This window comes from Triticum dicoccoides, chromosome 7A (assembly GCF_002162155.2).
Source record: "Triticum dicoccoides isolate Atlit2015 ecotype Zavitan chromosome 7A, WEW_v2.0, whole genome shotgun sequence".
NCBI lineage: Eukaryota > Viridiplantae > Streptophyta > Magnoliopsida > Poales > Poaceae > Triticum > Triticum dicoccoides.
The window spans coordinates 36,156,366-36,176,571 of NC_041392.1; positions in this window are offsets into that span (position 1 = coordinate 36,156,366).

Genomic DNA, 20,206 nt, shown 5'->3' on the forward strand with positions numbered 1-20,206 from the left:
TAACGAAACCATCACCAGATTCAGTTATACTACAGACGCGCGACCTACTCCAACAGATCTACTCCAAACCACCGATGAACTCAAAGATCGAGAACTCGGCAAAGTCTTATAAACTCTAAAGCATAACCAAAATGGTCACAAACGACCCATTAGGCGAGGACGCAGCCTCCATCGAACTACTCAAGAAAGGTAAAATCAAGCCTTCAGGTAGCGTAGCTTCAGTTCATCAGTCGACAGACTCCAGCTCTCCACCCTTGCAACGCTTTGTAGACCTCATTGCTACTTGCTCGATGAGCCTTGCCCCCAGCATCAGTAGATTTTGTCTTGGGTTTTTTCTCTGCAAAACAGCCCAATCCACAATCCAATTGCAAGTTAGTTTAACTAGTTTCATGGGATCATTGATCAGTTTATTTCTAAAAATTATGTCATTTCGGCATTTCCAAATAGCCCAGAGAATAGCTGCCATTCCAACCAGCACAAGCTTTCTATCTTCTTGTTTGAATTTTCTGATCCAGGCGCCCAGACAATCATCAGCCCCCTTCGGGGTTGTTTTTAGATTGAAGGAGCATCTAATTAAACTCCACAGTAATTTTGCGGCAGAACAAGAGAAAAAAAAGGTGGTCTATTGATTCATTTTGACCATAGAAAACACATTTTTGATCCCCTTTCCATCCTTTTTTAGCAAGGTTATCTTTAGTCAGTATACTTTTCCTGGCAAACAGCCACAGAAACATCTTAATCTTCGCTGGAATTTTTATTTTCCAAAGGAATTCGTGTGGGAAACCCACATCTGTTTTTATCAGCTGTTGATACACTGATTTCATAGTGAATTGTCTATTGGCTGTCAGCATCCATAACGGCTGATCTTTGCCCTCATACATTCTCACCTCTTCACATCTGCTTTTCAGGCTCTCCCAAAGAGCTCTTTTATCTGTAGATAGATTTCTTCTAAATTCAAACCCTACCCATCTCATGTTCATAGCCTGTGCCACCGAAATACCATGATTTAGATTAATGTCATATAAGCTGGGATAGGCCTCTTTCAGAGGTTTTGATCCTACCCACCAATCTTCCCAAAACCTAGTGTTTAGGCCATCTCCCACTTTTTTCTTGACATTTTTATAGTAAATGTTTTTGATCTGCATCAGAGATCCCCAAAAATGAGAATCTCCAGGTTTCTTCTTAATACCAGATATGCATTTTCCTTTCACATATTTGTTTAAAAGAATTTTAGCCCACATCCCATCTTCTGTTTCTAGCTTCCATAACCATTTAGCTAGCAGGGCTTTATTCATATAATTAAGATTCAAAATTCCTAGGCCACCCAATTCCTTTGGCAAGCAACATGTCTTCCAGTTAACTAGATGATATTTCTTCTTGTCCTCATTTTCCTGCCAAACTAATCTAGCCCTGTAGAAATCATCTTTTTTCCTGATTCCTACTGGCAGCGGATAGAAGGATATCATATACATAGGCATATTTGTTAAACAGACCTGGACAAGAGTCACTCTCCCAGCCATGTTTAGAAGTCTGCCTTGCCAGCAGGCACATCTTTTTTCTATCTTCTCATTCATGTTTTTCCAAAATTTATTCCCCAACCTCACATTAGTAACTGGTAGACCCAAATATTTAAATGGAACCTCTCCTTTGTTACAGGTCAAAATTTCTTGGTAAATCTCACTCTTATTTCTAGCTTCTCCAAATAGATACACCTCACTTTTTGAAAATTAATAGTCAGGCCAGACATCTGTTCAAAGGCTGTAAGAATGAATTTGAGATTTCTAGCACTCTCCTCAGTATCATCAAGAAGGAAAATAGTGTGATCTGCATATTGCAGCATGCTTATCCCATTATCCCCTAGATCAGTTAACACCCCTTTTACATAGTCTGCCTGTTTGGCTTTATCTAAGATTAGTGCCAAGGCATCAGTAGCTACATCAAACAAAAGTGGTGACATAGAATCCCCCTGTCTCAACCCTTTATATGTTTTGAAATAAGGTCCAATTTTTTCATTCACCTTAACACCAACCTGCCCTCCTATCATGCTGTGCATAACCATATCACACTACTTATCTAGAAATTTCTTCATTTTAAGCATTTTGTAAACAAATGGCCACTTTATTTTATCATATGCTTTCTCAAAATCCACTTTGAATATCACATCATTTTGTTTGTGGTGATGAATAGAGTTTAGTGCTTCATGTAAGATCACTATCCCTTCCATGATGTATCTCCCCTTGATAAAAGCAGTATGAGTAGGTAAGATAATAGGTTTTATGATCTTACTCAGCCTGTTCATCAAGACTTTGGTAATAATCTTGAAGCTAACATTCAATAGACATATGGGTTAATTATCCTTTTGCCCTCGGTGGTGTCCATGTACTCAGTTTTGCCTTCAGATGCGAATTGTGCTCAGTTTTGCCCCTAGTCCGTGCGCACTAACTCATTCCATGAACTCTGCCGTCTCCGTCAGGTCAACCTTTTGACTCGGCCCTTACAGGTGGGACCAGGCGGCAGAGACGGCCAATTTTATTCAGACCGTTGCACGCGTGGCTTGTGGGACCCAGCAGAGAGCCGTTGAGCAGAGAGTCGTTGGCGGGTGTGCTATATAAGCGGGCGATAGCGGCGGTGACCACGGCGACAGAGAGCACGGCGGTGACCACGGCGAGAGAGAGAGAGCACGGCGGTGGGAAGCTAGCAGTGGAGGGCGCGGCGGCGTTGAGATCCCTTCGGCTCCGAGCTCCATGTCTTCCTCAAGCTCCTGCGCCACCTCGCGGATGCAGAGCCAGGCGTGTGTGGACATGCCTGTCTTTGCCTGTCCGCGGTGCCGGGCAGGCGTTGATTGGAGGGTTTCTCAGACACCGAGAAACCAGAATCGTCCGTTCTACGTGTGCAGCGAGAATGGGATAAGAATCGGGGCAATTGCACCATTTTCGTGGTCAGGATCTTTGAGCAATGGGTTGATCTGTTTGGTGTTCATGCAGGTGACATGCTTCTTTCTTTGGGTCGATGCTCTAGCCAAGACTCTGATGAATGAACTGCATGAAGAGCATGAAGAATGGTTGCGCATGCTGCCACAAACGACAGTGGCCGCACCATGAGCTCCGGAAGAAGAGATGGAGGGCGAAGCACGCACTGACAGAGAGCTAGCTGTTGAGCTTAGGATGTTAAAGAAGAAGGTTAGGAAGCTTGAAGATCAAACACTACCAATACCCATTTGCAAATACTTTTGGGCATTTGTAGGTATGGTAATCGCACTGGTTGTAATGTTGAAAATGTATGGAAAGGCATGAATTATGGAGGAATTTGTAATCTTGAAATTGTTTGAGAAATTCACCTAGTTTAAATGTTGGTTAAAGTTGTTTAAATGTTGAAACAAAAAGAGAAGAAGTGACCAACATTTAAATATGTTGAAAAAAAGAGAAGAAATTAGGAATTCAGAAACTTTTGATCAATGAAATGCAGCTCTCTGCTCTGCCTTTCTGTCCAAAAAAAGGTTGCTCTTGGGCCAAATTCAGAGTGTAGAGCCAAGTGCAGGCTAGACTAATGGGCCAACTGCATCCAATTAGGCCCATTCGGTGGTTCTCTTGCGTATTTTTCTGTTTTCTATTCTGATTTAATTTAGGCAGTAAATCATAATGCTGAAACTTTTTGTGGAAGCTAATTGAATTATTCCGGACCCAAACAATTAAGTTTAGAATTTTTTTGGAGCTGTTAATTAATCCAATTCAAATACACCGTGATTTAAGTCAAAGACCAAAATGTCATGCAAAATGTGCCTCAGCTCTGGTAGAGGTTTATGCCAGGTGCCAAAATAAATGAACATTTTTAAGGGCATTACATTGAGAAAAACATAATTTGTCTAAAAAAATGAAGGGTGGAAAATGCACAAAAAATGGTGCGGCTGGGGACTCGAACCCAGGACCGCGTGGGTTTGTGGTGTTTAGGGCTGCACTGGTAACCACTAGGACAGATGGCAAGACTTTGACATGGGTAGGGAAGGAAGGTATACATAGTGAGACTGTGAATTTTTTCTTAAAAAAATAGTGAGACCGTGAATGTTTGCACACGCGTGAGAGTGGTTTTCCTTTGTTTTGCACTTAAATTTTGGAGGGTTGGAAGGTTGAAAATGTATGTTGCACTACCACATGGTTTTGGTCAGAGTGGCACTTGGTTTAGGGTTAGAGTGGCACTTGGTTTAGGATTTAAAGGGAATAAATTTGCATGTTAGTTCATGACTTTTTGTTTGAATGAAACAGAGGGCTTCTCACCCCCTCCGATTTTCATTAATGAAAACCACAAGTTCTCAAACTTCATGACTTGTTTAGGGAAGAAATGATATATTTGGGCACGAACATTTTTTAACACACATAATAAACCCTAATAACTTAGATAAGATGGAACACACCGTACCATTACAATAATAAGTACATGGATAGTTCACGGACACATGACGAAACATGACACGACACAACACGACATAGAAAAGCAACAAAATAAAAAACGAAACATGACGAGCTTGACTCTGGGCTTGAACATCTTCATCTTGACCTCCTTCTTCCACCTTGGCCGCGCGCGCCCCTTCAACACCGTCTTCATCTTCACACCTCCTCCTCCTCCTCGTAGGGAAGGGAGTGCATCTGGCCTGGAGCGGGGAAGATGCGCTCGTAGTTGGTGTAGATGTTGTAGACGGTGAAGAAGATGGCCTCGCAGCCGCACCAAAAGACTTGGCCGAGGAGCTCGCGCGTCAAACGGGTTGGTGAAGGTGACCGTGAGCAGTAGGAGGATGCCTCCGTGGTCACGAACCTCGTTGAGGGTGAACATCCTCGGCGAGCCCCATGGGAGGTGGGCATAGCCGGCTCTGAGGAAGGCGCGGGTGAGTTCGACGGAACCCCTCCACCTTGAAATAGCCCACACACGGGGCTCCCTCTCCACGAGCACGCCTGGTGGGTAGCGCAACTCCGGCACGACAGGCGGACGGTTGAAGGTCGGCCCGTTGAACTGCATCTTCACTTGGTCTCGCTTGGGGAGGGCTCGGTTGCTTGGGTGTTTGAAGTTGGAGAGGATCGGATCTGACTTGTGGGTGGGAGAGGAAGAGAGACACCCCATTTATAGGCCTGTGGGTGGGAGAGGAAGAGAAAAAGGATGAGAACGGTGCGTGTGTGAATCCGGACGCGTGTGTGTATCCGTTACGTTTTGCACACTTAAATTTTTTCACAAAAACGATGCATGGGGCACGTGCGTGCATCTGAATCACTGCATATCTCTTTGACCGGGCGGTGCATGTGAATCGCTGCCCTGAACCACTGCCCTGAACCACCTAGCTCGCCTCGCTAGCCTAGCTCGCCTAGCGCGCCTCGCTCGCCTCGCTCGCATGCATGCACGTCGCCGCCTCCCGCGCATGCAAACCCATGTCGCCGCCTCCATGCATGCAAGGCCTGGAAAGGCTGAGACAGGCTATTTACTGCGGTCTCAGGCCCAGACAATGAGACGGCCCAATGGTCCATCCAGCGCGCCCGGTATTTGTTAAAAAACAATCTCCCAGCCAATCAGATTGCATCTCGCGGATCGCCCCCCTCCTCCCGCAGATTCCTTCTAGAAGGGTTAGATCGACGGCCCTTGATCGCCGCTAGGGTTAGATGAACGGTCCTTGTTCAACGCTAGGGTTAGCGGGGTTTGGGAGGGGTTTGGAGCAATCAAAGCTATGTTTGACCAGCTTTCAAATGAGCATAATAAATTAAATAAAAATCAGAAAAATAAAAAACCTGCGCACATAGTCTTCTTATGTCATATACTAACGATTTAAGTTGATAAACAAGCTTTACATACATTTAAATGATAAGTTCATGTGTATTGTATGATATCTTGAGTATCTCAAACTCTCTTGTATAAAGTGAAGAGAAGTGTTTTGGGGAAATGAACATGAAAATTTCAAAAAACTCACCACAACTTCATTTTGGAGTGACTAAGAAGGATCGAGGCTTAGTTTTTCATTTTGATGTTTTACACTTGTTTAAATCTTGGTCAAAGTTAAGTTTGACCAGAATTCAAATGAGCAAAACAAATTAAAAAAATCAAAAAATGGAAAAACCAGCGCACATAGTCTGTACATATAGAATATATGTGTACGAAAGTTATTTGGTTGATTTAGACAAGGTCGAAAAAAACCTTGCTTAGAAATGAGGCCGTTTACCCTACCTTTGGACCCCTCTTTTTAGCATATTTTTCATGAAAATTTCAAAAACCTCACCACAACTTCATTTTGGATTGACTAAGAAGTATCTAGGCTTAGTTTTTCATTTTGATGTTTTAGACTTGTTTAAATCTTGGTCAAAGTTAGGTTTGACCAGAATTTAAATGAGCAAAACAAAATTCAAAAAAATCAAAAAAGGAAAAACCATGTGCTCATTCAAACATCATCCAACAGATATTTAAACATCATGTCAAACATACTTCTAACATAGGTCCAACATCATCCAACAGAAATACAACATGTCAAGCGATAAATGTTTCATAATACAACATCATCCCTTATTCACAATGTTTCATAATTATTCATAGATAGTGTTGGGGCTTCTGTCTGTTCCTTGAGCTTCTTGCCATCACTTTGCTCCTCGTGCACCTTGTGCTCATTGTTTCTTCTCTTCTTCTCTTGGTTGTCGGTACCTTGCGCGTCTTCTTCAAACCTACCATAGAGCTATGCAAAACATAAACGGTAATGAGATCATGTCAAGTGATAGATGTACAGTAGTATTTGACCCTTGCAAGATTTACATACCTAGCAGAACTCACAACAACAGAAGGTTGGTCACCATTTGGAGCCTCACTTGGATCATCATTTGGAGCCTCACTTGGATCACCATGATCACCATTTAGAGCCTCACTTGGATCACCATTTGGAGCCTCACTTGAATCATTATTTGGAGGATATTTTGGATCATCGTCAAAATCATGCGGCTATTGACCATCATCATTTGGAACCTCGTCAAAATCCTCATCTGATGCAACCGGATGTTGACCATCATTTTCATCATCTGTTGAGGCAACCGGCTGTTGACCAACATTTTCATCGAAGCCTTCATCGAAACTCTCTCCGAACGCTGGATCTACTGTGTTATCACAATACTTACCAAAATGACCAGACCCACCACACCTTGTGCACTTACGCTTCCTCGCTCCAAGTCCAGCTCCTTCGCTGCGAGGTCTGATTCGACTCTTCCTTGGTCTACCTGCTGCTCTCTTCAGAACTGGAGCGCAAAGCTTGAATCCAGGGTCTACCATGTCCCATTGTTGTTTTCCCTCCATAGCAGGCAAGGCATAAGCATATGTGGCTTTGAACCTTACAACAGAGTAGTAATCATGCACATACTGCTGTATGTTCCCTACTGGACCTGGGAGAGAAGTGATGAAAAATAAGGCATGAATGCATGGCAACCCAGTTATCTGCCATTGCCTACAACTGCAAGTTCTAGCTTCTAAATCCACTGGATGTCTCCATTCCCTCTTCTCTTTATCCAAATATGATATCTCTGCTGTGGTACCCGAGCAAAGAGTCATGTTCATTTCCAAGCCTGTTGTCTTCTGCTTCAGTTCATTCATCATGGCAGGGATGATAATGTGGCCCATGAATTTTGCCTCGACTATTCCTGCACGATAATGAAATTTATGCATGTATTCTATCCTTATCCTGTTAAGCAAATCCACCACATAATGACCCTTTAGTTTCCGGATCGTTGAGTTGAAAGACTCTGCTAGATTATTGTGCACATAGTCAACTTTGCTCACTTCACTGAATTGGCTTCTGGCCCATAACTTGGAGTGGTGTGTTTCCAAGTATTCTTTCACTTTGGGATTCATGTATAACTGCCTCAAGTGGTAGTTGTGCTTCTTCACACTGCATGTCAAAGATGCTGGCCATAAATTGTTGGTATACACCTTTCCTTTGAATTTCTTCATGAAATTTGCAGCAAGGTGACGCATGCATTCCCTATGCTCTACTCCAGGGAACACATTGTCCACGACTACTTCTAAACCTTTGCAGGCATCTGTATGAATGACCGACCCATTGGGATGTGCAATAGCCCGGCAGAGATTATGCAAAAACCAAGTCCAGCTCTCCTCAGACTATGTCTCCAGCACACCATAGGCAACTGGAAATACAAAACTATGTGCATCAACTGCACAAGCTGCTACCAACTGTCCTTTAAACCTCCCTGTGAGAAAAGTGGCATCAATAGCCAAATAAGGCCTGCAGCCTGCCAAAAAACCCCGGTGACAAGCCTCAAAGCAGACAAAACCCTCCTAAAGCATTCCTTGGTCTTTGTCACTCCCCTGAACGTGTACTCCACGGTGTGGTGATCAATATCTACAATACTACCTGGGCTTGTCCTCTCCACTTCACCTTTGAATGAATACAACAATTGAAAACTTTCCTGCCAGTTACTATAAATAGAATCCATAGCATGCTGTTTACCATTGAACAACCTCATGTATGATAAATCTATCTTGAACTTATCTTTGATGTTCTTCTGCAATTCCTTTGGACCCACTTGCTGGTTTTCTTTCACCCACTTCTTTACTTCTTCTACCACCCATCTTGACTTGGCTCTACTGATTGTATCCTTCTGAGAGGTTGATTCCTGGCATGTGTGCTTAAAAGGGTTCACTTTGACCTGAACATTAGTGCTATTCCGCATTTTAGATGCAAGCAGCCTCCATGGACAATCCTCAGTTGGACAGTGCACTCTGTAATGTACTTGATCGCTCTTGTCAACTTTGAAAGTACGTTCTACCTTGATGCAGTATGTCACAAGTGCATTTCTACACTCATTCATGGATGCAAAAACTGTACCTTCTTCCATATGAGGGTTCAAAGGGTCCCATTCAACAGCTGCAAGGTCTTCGTCCTCACCCATCGCGTCATCATCCACACAGACTGCATTGTGAGCCTCATCTTGGTTTTCGGTCCGAGGTTCCCGTCGTAAATTCCGAATAACATCAGAATATAGCTTCTCTTCATCAACCCCGGAATTGTAGCCATTAGGCTCCACTTCAAGGGGGACCCTACTGCTGTTGCCCACACTTGTCGAGCCACCACGTCGCCGTGCACCAACTGAACTGTTCTGGCTAGAGATGCCATTACGACGACTTGGTTCTCCCCGAGATGTTGCACCCGCCATCCTAGGTCCAAATGCCTGCTCAAGCACATCAACTTGCAGCCTCACATGAAAATTATCTTTCTCTTTATGCCTAACAAACATGGTAGCTAGCTCTTCATCATTACTAACTGTCACCCAATTCTTTTCCCCATCATAGTATTTGTATACCACTTCATCAAGCAAACCCCAAGGATATTGGCTACAAATTACCTCCCCAAATTGTCTGAAACTCCAATTACTAGCCATTGGCAACCGATAATCAAAAGCTCCTTGGTATTTCTTCTTATCCTTTGCATCGAACATGTACCGGTCCCTTCTAATGTGCACCATGAAAGCAAACCGCAACTCCATCCTAACCGGCGAAAAACAGAGATGCAATCAGCACACTAATTGGGCAAACCTACTCAAATCGAGTGTTCAAATGCACAACTAAGCTGAATCTAAACAAGAGGCGAGACTTACCCCTCGGGAACCCAGTCGTGGACGCGGCGGATCTCCGGCCCGATGCCTGCCTCGCCAAATACTCTGGGGTCGCCGCTGCTCACCATTTCGCCCTAGGGTTCTTCCTCCTAGTTCAAATAGCTCCAGCAGCCCCCCACCTTTGAGCGCTCCGGCCGGGAGCACGGAAGTAGGCCACGCCGCGGATCGAGCAGGTGGCGGGCGCCCCACCCGTGGCATCGCAGGAAGGTGGTGGGCATCACAGGTAGCCGTGGAGCGTAGGCGCAGGGAGGTAGCGGTGGAGCAGGCCGTGCAGCTGGTGGCGGGGCAGGTGCTGGCCGCGGCGCAGGTGGCAGCGGTGCAGGACAGCCGGCCGGGCGGATGGGTGTGAGCTAGAATGATTTGGGGATTTAGTTGCATGGGCCTACATGTCAGCTCCGAACCCACGTCCACACGGTCCCACGTGTAAGCTCCGGACCCACAACCACTAACGCCGGCGGACAGAATGGACTCAAATATGGCTGTTTGGCCTCGTCATAGTTGTTGTGCTCGGACTAGGGGCAAAACTGAGGACAATTCACATCTGAGGGCAAAACTGAGCACATGGACACCACTAAGGGCAAAAGGATAATTAACCCTAGACATATAGGTCTAAAATTTTGAATCTGTTTAGCATCATCAGTTTTGGCACCAAAGTAATGATCCCATAGTTTAGCCTAGATATGTCTAGTTTCCCTTCATGGAACTCATTAAGATGTTTCATCAAATCCCATTTGACCACATCCCAAAAATGTTGGTAAAAGTCTACTGGTAATCCATCAGGTCCAGGGCTTTTGTTTTTTTCCATTTCAAAAACCATCTCCCTCAACTCTTCCATTGAAAGAGGTTTGATCAACTCCTCAGCTTGTTCTCTAGTAATTGATTGCCCACCCAACTCATTAAGTTGAATTGGGGATGTGTCTGGCTGTCCAAATAAATTTTTGTAAAACTCAGTTATATATTTAATGAGATTATCTTCACCTTCTATCACCCCCTCCTCTTGTTCCAGAGATAGTATTTTGTTCTTTCTTCTTCTACCATTCACCTTAGCATGGTAGTATTTGGTGTTACAGTCCCCATCTTTAATCTCTTTGTCTTTATATCTTTGTAACCATTTCATCTCTTCTTGTTTTAACAATCTGTGCAGTCGGGCTCTTAGGATTTTTTGCTCTTCTCTGTCAAGAACAAAGAGGCCCCTAGTCTCACCATTCTTATCTATTGCATCTAATTTCATTAAGATATCTTTTTTAATCTTCCTATACCAAGCATCAGAGTTAAGAATCCATCCTCTAACTTTATGCCTAAATATTCTCATCCTTCTCTGCCACTGTTCCATGGTATCACCATGGTATTATGCAGTCCATATTTTCACAACAAATTCTCGAAAACCCTCCCTCAACATCCATGAATTTTCAAATCTGAAAATAGGGGGTGTATATGTGTTTCTCCTGTATCAACAATCAATGGGGTGTGGTCTGATAGTTCTCTCTCTAATTCAAATACCTCAGTCAGGGGATAATGATCCGCCCAATCTGGGCAGATAAGCACTCTATCGAGCTTTTCATAAGTGGGCTCGGCCTGGTTATTGGCCCAAGTAAATTTTCTACCTATTTAAGGAAGCTCTCTCAACCCAGCTTGCTCAATGATAGCATTGAAGACAAAGCTGAAGGAAATATGCCCTAGAGGCAATAATAAAGTTATTATTTATTTCCTTATATCATGATAAATGTTTATTATTCATGCTAGAATTTTATTAACCAGAAACATAATACATGTGTGAATACATAGACAAATAGAGTGTCACTAGTATGCCTCTACTTGACTAGCTCGTTAATCGAACATGGTTATGTTTCCTAACCATAGACATGAGTTGTCATTTGATTAACGGGATCACATCATTAGGAGAATGATGTGATTGACATGACCCATTCCATTAGCTTAGCACCCGATCGTTTAGTATGTTGCTATTGCTTTCTTCATGACTTATACATGTTCCTATGACTATGAGATTATGCAACTCCCATTTACCGGAGGAACACTTTGTGTGCTACCAAACGTCACAACGTAACTGGGTGATTATAAAGGTGCTCTACAGGTGTCTCCAAAGGTACATGTTGGGTTGGCGTATTTCGAGATTAGGATTTGTCGCTCCGATTGTCGGAGAGGTATCTCTGGGCCCTCTCGGTAATGCACATCACTTAAGCCTTGCAAGCAATGCAACTAATAAGTTAGTTGCAATATGATGTATTACGGAACGTAAAGAGACTTGCCGGTAACGAGATTGAACTAGGTATTGAGATACCGACGATCGAATCTCGGGCAAGTAACATACCGATGACAAAGGGAACAACGTATGTTGTTATGTGGTCTGACCGATAAAGATCTTCGTAGAATATGTAGGAGCCAATATGAGCATCCAGGTTCCGCTATTGGTTATTGACCAGAGACGTGTCTCGGTCATGTCTACATTGTTCTCGAACCCGTAGGGTCCGCACGCTTAACGTTACGATGACAGTTTCATTATGAGTTTGTATATTTTGATGTACCGAAGGTTGTTCGGAGTCCTGGATGTGATCACGGACTTGACGAGGAGTCTCGAAATGGTCGAGACATAAAGACCGATATATTGGACGACTATATTTGGACATCGGAAAGGTTACGGGTGAGATTGGGACAATACCGGATCACTGGGAGGTTATCAGAACCCCCCGGGAGGTATATGGGCCTTATTGGGCCTTAGTGGAAAGGAGGGGAAAGGAGCAAGGGAGGGGCGCGCCCCCCCAAGCCCAATCCAAATTGGGAGGGGGCCGCCCCCCTTTCCTTCCTCCCTCCTTCCTCTTCCTTCCCTCTCCTACTCCTAATAGGAAAAGGGGGAGTCCTACTCCCGGTGGGAGCTGGACTCCCCCCCTTGGGCGCGCCACCCTCCTTGGCCGGCCCCCTCCTCCACTCCTTTATATACGGGGGCAGGGGGCACCCCAGAGACACAACAATTGATCATTGATCTCTTAGCCATGTGCGGTGCCCCCCTCCACCATAATCCTCGATAATATTGTAGCGGTGCTTAGGCGAAGCCCTGCGACGGTAGAACATCAAGATCGTCACCACGCCATCGTGCTGACAGAACTCATCCCTGACACTTTGATGGATCGGAGTCCGGGGATCGTCATCGAGCTGAACGTGTGCAAAAACTCGGAGGTGCCGTAGTTTCGGTGCTTGATCGGTCGGGCCATGAAGACGTACGACTACATCAACCGCGTTGTTATAACGCTTCCGCTTCCGGTCTACGAGGTTACATAGACAACACTCTCCCCTCTCGTTGCTGTGCATCACCATGATCTTGCATGTGTGTAGGATTTTTTTTTAAATTACTACGCTCCCCAATAGTGCTATCCGAGCCTAGGTTTTATGTGTTGATGTTATATGCACGAGTAGAACACAAGTGAGTTGTGGGCGATATAAGTCATACTGCTTACCAGCATGTCATACTTTGGTTCGGCGGTATTGTTGGATGAAGCAGCCCGGACCGACATTACGCGTACGCTTACGCGAGACTGGTTCAACCGACGTGCTTTGCACACAGGTGGCTGGCGGGTGTCAGTTTCTCCAACTTTAGTTGAACTGAGTGTGGCTACGCCTAGTCCTTGTGAAGGTTAAAACAACACCAACTTGACAAACTATCGTTGTGGTTTTGATGCGTAGGTAAGATTGGTTCTTACTTAAGCCCGTAGCAGCCACGTAAAACTTGCAACAAACAAAGTAGAGGACGTCTAACTTGTTTTTGCAGGGCATGTTGTGATGTGATATGGTCAAGACATGATGCTAAATTTTATTGTATGATATGATCATGTTTTGTAACCGAGTTATCGGCAACTGGCAGAAGCCATATGGTTGTCGCTTTATTGTATGCAATGCAATCGCCCTGTAATGCTTTACTTTATCACTAAGTGGTAGCGATAGTCGTAGAAGCATAAGATTGGCGAGACGACAACAATGCTATTATGGAGATCAAGGTGTCGCGCCGGTGACGATGGTGATCATGACGATGCTTCGGAGATGGAGATCACAAGCACAAGATGATGATGGCCATATCATATCACTTATATTGATTGCATGTGATGTTTATCTTTTATGCATCTTATCTTGCTTTTATTGACGGTAGCATTATAAGATGATCTCTCACTAAATTTCAAGATAAAAGTGTTCTCCCTGAGTATGCACCGTTGCCAAAGTTCGTCGTGCCCAGACACCACGTGATGATCGGGTGTGATAAGCTCTACGTCCATCTACAACGGGTGCAAGCCAGTTTTGCACACGCAGAATACTTAGGTTAAACTTGACGAGCCTAGCATATGCAGATATGGCCTCGAAACACTGAGACCGAAAGGTCGAGCGTGAATCATATAGTAGATATGATCGACATAATGATGTTCACCATTGAAAGCTATTCCATTTCACGTGATGATCGGTTATGGTTTAGTTGATTTGGATCACGTGATCACTTAGATGATTAGAGGGATGTCTATCTAAGTGGGAGTTCTTAAGTAATATGATTAATTAAACTTTAATTTATCATGAACTTAGTCCTGATAGTATTAGCATATCTATGTTGTAGATCAATAGCTCGCGATGTTGCTCCCCGTTTAATTTTTATATGTTCCTAGAGAAAACTAAGTTGAAAAATGTTAGTAGCAATGATGCGGATTGGATCCGTGATCTGAGGTTTATCCTCATTGTTGCACAGAAGAATTATGTCTTTGATGCACCGCTAGGTGACTGACCTATTGCAGGAGCAGATGCAGACGTTATGAACGTTTGGCTAGCTCAATATGATGACTACTTGATAGTTTAGTGCACCATGCTTAACAGCTTAGAATTGGGATTTCAAAGACGTTTTGAACCTCATGGACCATATGAGATGTTCCAGGAGTTGAAGTTAATATTTCAAGTAAATACCCGATTTGAGAGATATGAAGTCTCCAACAAGTTCTATAGCTAAAAGACGGAGGAGAATAGCTCAAGCAGTGAGCATGTGCTCAGATTGTCTGGGTACTACAATCACTTGAATCAAGTGGGAGTTAATCTTCCAGATAAAATAGTGATTGACAGAATTCTCTAGTCACCATCACCAAGTTAGTAGAACTTCATGATGAACTATGATATGCAAGGGATAACGGAAACGATTCCCAAGCTCTTCGTAATGCTGAAATCGACGAAGGTAGAAATCAAGAAAAATATCAAGTGTTGATGGTAGACAAGGCCACTAGTTTCAAGAAAAGGGCAAATGGAAGAAGGGGAACTTCAAGAAGAACGGCAAGTAAGTTGCTGCTCAAGTGAAGAAGCCCAAGTCTGATCCTAAGCCTGATCCTAAGTGCTTCTACTCCAAAGGGAATGGTCACTGGAAGCGGAACTGCCCCAAGTATTTGGCGGATAAGAAGGATGGCAAAGTGAACAAAGGTATATTTGATATACAGATTATTGATGTGTATTTTACTAGTGTTCGTAGCAACCCCTCGGTATTTGATACTGGTTCAGTTGCTAAGAGTAGTAACTCGAAACGGGAGTTGCAGAATGAACAGAGACTAGTTAAGGGTGAAGTGACGATGTGTGTTGGAAGTGGTTCCAAGATTGATATGATCATCATTGCACACTCCCTATACTTTCGGGATTAGTGTTAAACCTAAATAAGTGTTATTTGGTGTTTGCATTGAGCATGAATATGATTTGATCATGTTTATTGCAATACGGTTATTCATTTAAGTTTGAGAATAAATTGTTATTCTGTTTACATATATGGTTACACACCCAACGAAATTGGTTCGTTGGATCTCGATCGTAGTGATACACATATTCATAATATTGAAACCAAAAGATGCAAAGTTAATAATGATAGTGCAACTTATTTGTGGCACTGCTGTTTAGGTCATATTGGTGTAAAGCGCATGAAGAAACTCCATGCTGATGGAGTTTTGGAATCACTTGATTATGAATCAATTGATGCTTGCGAACCATGCCTCATGGGCAAGATGACTAAGACTCCGTTCTCCGGAACAATGCAGCAAGCAACAGATTTGTTGGAAATCATGCATACTGATGTATGTGGTCCGTTGAATATTGAAGATCGCGGCAAGTATCATTATTTTTTGATCTTCACAGATGATTTGAGCAGATATGAGTATATCTACTTGATGAAACACAAGTCTGAAACATTTGAAAAGTTCAAAGAATTTAAGAGTGAAGTGGAGAATCATCGTAACAAAAATAAAAGTTTCTACAATATGATCGTAGAAGTAAAATATTTGAGTTACGAGTTTGGCCTTCAGTTAAAAACAATGTGAAATAGTTTCACTACTCACGCCACCTAGAACACCACATCATAATGGTGTGTCCGAACGTCATAACCGTACTTTATTAGATATGGTGCGATCTATGATGTCTCTTACCGATCTACCACTATCGTTTTGGGGTTATGCATTAGAGACAGCTGCATTCACGTTAAATAGGGCACCATCTAAATACGTTGAGACGACACCGTATGAACTATGGTTTGGCAAGAAAGCTAAGCTGTCGTTTCTTAAAATTTGAGGTTGCAATGCTTATGTGAAAAAGTTTCAACCTGATAAGCTCTAACCCAAATCGAAGAAGTGCATCTTCATAGGATAGCCAAAAGAAAATGTTGGGTACACCTTCTATCACAGATCCGAAGGCAATATATTCGTTGCTTTGAATGGATCCTTTCTAGAAAAGGAGTTTCTCTCGAAAGAAGTGAGTGGGAGGAAAGTAGAACTTGATGAGGTAACTGTACCTGCTCCCTTATTGGAAAGTAGTTCATCAGAGAAATCTGTTCCTGTGATTACTACACCAATTAGTGATGAAGCTAATGATGATGATCATGTAACTTCAGATCAAGTTACTACCGAACCTCGTAGGTAAACCAGAGTGAGATCCGCACCAGAGTGGTATGGTAATCCTGTTCTGGGTGTCATGTTACTTGACCATGACAAGCCTACGGACTATGAGGAAGCGACGATGAGCCCAGATTCCGCGAAATGGCTTGAGGCCATGAAATCTGAGATGAGATCCATGAATGAGAACAAAGTATGGACTTTGATTGACTTGCCCATTGATCGACGAGCCATTGATATTAAATGGATCTTCAAGAGGAAGACGGACGCTGATAGTAGTGTCACTATCTACAAAAGCTAGAATTGTTGCAAAAAGGTTTTCGACAAGTTCAAGGTGTTGACTACGATGAGAGTTTCTCACTCGTATCTATGCTTAAGTCTGTCCGAATCATGTTAGCAATTGCCGCATTTTATGAAATCTGGCAAGTGGATAAACAAAACTACATTCCTTAATAGATTTATTAAAGAAGAGTTGTATATGATGTAACAAGAAAGTTGATCAAGCATCTTGGGGTTGGAATATACGCTTTGATAAGTTGATCAAAGCATATAGTTTTATACAGACTTGCAGTGAAGCCTGTATTTACAAGAAAGTGAGTGGGAGCACTACAACATTTCTGATAAGTATATGTGAATAACATATTGTTGATCAGAGATAATGTAGAATTATTCTGCAAAGCATAAAGGAGTGTTTGAAAGGAGTTTTTCAAAGAAAGACCTCGGTGAAGCTGCTTACATATTGAGCATCAAGATCTATAGAGATAGAGCACGACGCTTGATAAGTTTTCAATGAGTACATACCTTGACAAGATTTTGAAGTAGTTCAAAATGGAACAGTCAAAGAAAGAGTTCTTGCCTGTGTTACAAGGTGTGAAGTTGAGTAAGACTCAAAACCCGACCACGACAGAAGATAGAGAGAGAATGAAAGTCATTCCCTATGCCTTGGCCATAGGTTCTATAAAATATTCCATGCTGTGTACCAGATCTATTGTATACCCTACACTGTTTTTGGCAAGGGAGTATAATAGTGATCTAGGAGTAGATCACTGGACAGCGGTCAAATTATCCTTAGTGAAATAAGGATATGTTTCTAGATTATGGAGGTGACAAAAAGGTTCGTCGTAAAGGGTTATGTTGATGCAAATTTTGACACTGGTCCAGATGACTCTAAATCTCAATCTGGATACATATTGAAAGTGGGAGCAATTAGCTAGAATAGCTCCATGCAGAGCATTGTTGACATAGAAATTTGCAAAATACTTACGGATCTGAATGTGGCAGACCCGTTGACTAAACTTCTCTCACAAGCAAAACATGATCACACCTTAGTACTCTTTGGGTGTTAATCACATAGCGATGTGAACTAGATTAGTGACTCTAGTAAACCCTTAGGGTGTTGGTCACATGACGATGTGAACTATGGGTGTTAATCACATGGTGATGTGAACTATTGGTGTTAAATTACATGGCGATGTGAACTAGATTATTGACTCTAGTGCAAGTGGGAGACTGAAGGAAATATGCCCTATAGGCAATAATAAAATTATTATTTATTTCCTTATATCATGATAAATGTTTATTATTCATGCTAGAATTGTATTAACCGGAAACATAATACATGTGTGAATACATAGACAAACAGAGTGTCACTAGTATGCCTCTACTTGACTAGCTCGTTAATCGAAGATGGTTATGTTTCCTAACCATAAACATGAGTTGTCATTTGATTAATGTGATCACATCATTAGGAGAATGATGTGATTGACATGACCCATTCCATTAGCTTAGCACCCGATCGTTTAGTATGTTGCTATTGCTTTCTTCATGACTTATACATGTTCCTATGACTATGAGATTATGCAACTCCCGTTTACCGGAGGAACACTTTGTGTGCTACCAAACGTCACAACGTAACTAGGTGATTATAAAGGTGCTCTACAGGTGTCTCCAAAGGTACATGTTTGGTTGGCGTATTTCGAGATTAGGATTTGTCACTCCGATTGTTGGAGAGGTATCTCTGGGCCCTCTCGGTAATGCACATCACTTAAGCCTTGCAAGCAATGCAAATAATAAGTTAGTTGCAAGATGATGTATTACGGAACGAGTAAAGAGACTTGCTGGTAATGAGATTGAACTAGGTATTGAGATACCGACGATCGAATCTCGGGCAAGTAACATACCGATGACAAAGGGAACAACGTATGTTGTTATGCGGTCTGACCGATAAAGATCTTCGTAGAATATGTAGGAGCCAATATGAGCATCCAGGTTCCGCTATTGGTTATTGACCGGAGACGTGTCTCGGTCATGTCTACATTGTTCTCAAACCCGTAGGGTCCGCACGCTTAACGTTACGATGACAGTTTCATTATGAGTTTATATATTTTGATGTACCGAAGGTTTTTCGGAGTCCTGAATGTGATCACGGACTTGACGAGGAGTCTCGAAATGGTCGAGACATAAAGATCGATATATTGGACGACTATATTTGGACACTGGAAAGGTTCCGGGTGAGATTGGGATAATACCGGATCACCGGGAGGTTATCGGAACCCCCCGGGAGGTATATGGGCCTTATTGGGCCTTAGTGGAAAGGAGGGGAAAGGAGCAAGGGAGGGGGCGCCCCCCCCCCCAAGCCCAATCCGAATTGGGAGGGGGTCCGGCCCCCCTTTCCTTCCTCCCTCCTTCCTCTTCCTTCCCTCTCCTACTCCTAATAGGAAAAGGGGGAGTCCTACTCCCGGTGGGAGTTGGACTCCCCCCTTGGGCGCGCCACCCTCCTTGGCCGGCCCCCTCCTCCACTACTTTATATACGGGGGCAGGGGGGCACCCCAGAGACACAACAATTGATCATTGATCTCTTAGCCGTGTGCGGTGCCCCCCTCCACCATAATCCTCGATAATATTGTAGCGGTGCTTAGGCGAAGCCCTGCGACGGTAGAACATCAAGATCGTCACCACGCCGCCGTGCTGACGGAACTCATCCCGGACACTTTGCTGGATCGGAGTCCGGGAATCGTCATCGAGCTGAACGTGTGCAAAAAATCGGAGGTGCCGTAGTTTCGGCGCTTGATCGGTCGGGCCGTGAAGACGTATGACTACATCAACCGCGTTGTTATAACGCTTCCGCTTTCGGTCTACGAGGGTATGTAGACAACACTCTCCCCTCTCGTTGCTGTGCATCACCATGATCTTGCATGTGCGTAGGAATTCTTTTGAAATTACTACGTTCCCCAACAAAAGCTCCAGTGATTATACCCACCGGGTTTTTTTTTGTCTGTAGATTTCCTTATCACATTAAAATATCCCCCATCAAGCATGGGGTAGATGCATTGTTTTGATATACTCTGGATATTTCTGCCTTATAAGCAGCTTTACCCCCCTCCTGAGCATCACCATATACAATGATCAGGTTCCAGTCAAATTTGGCTTTTTTGTCATGTAACAAAGTTCTAATAAAATACACCCCTTTTTCTACATGGGTAATCTTCAGAGTGTCTTTATTGACTCCAACTAGGATGCCCCCAGCTCTCCCTCTTGGTTGTATCCAATGCCACTCAAAATTTCTCCCACCACTAAGGTTATTCAACTCATTCTTAGAAAAGTCATTTTTTATAGTTTCCTGCAGACGCACAAATTCATTCTTTTATCACAAATGTTAGTTCTGGTAAA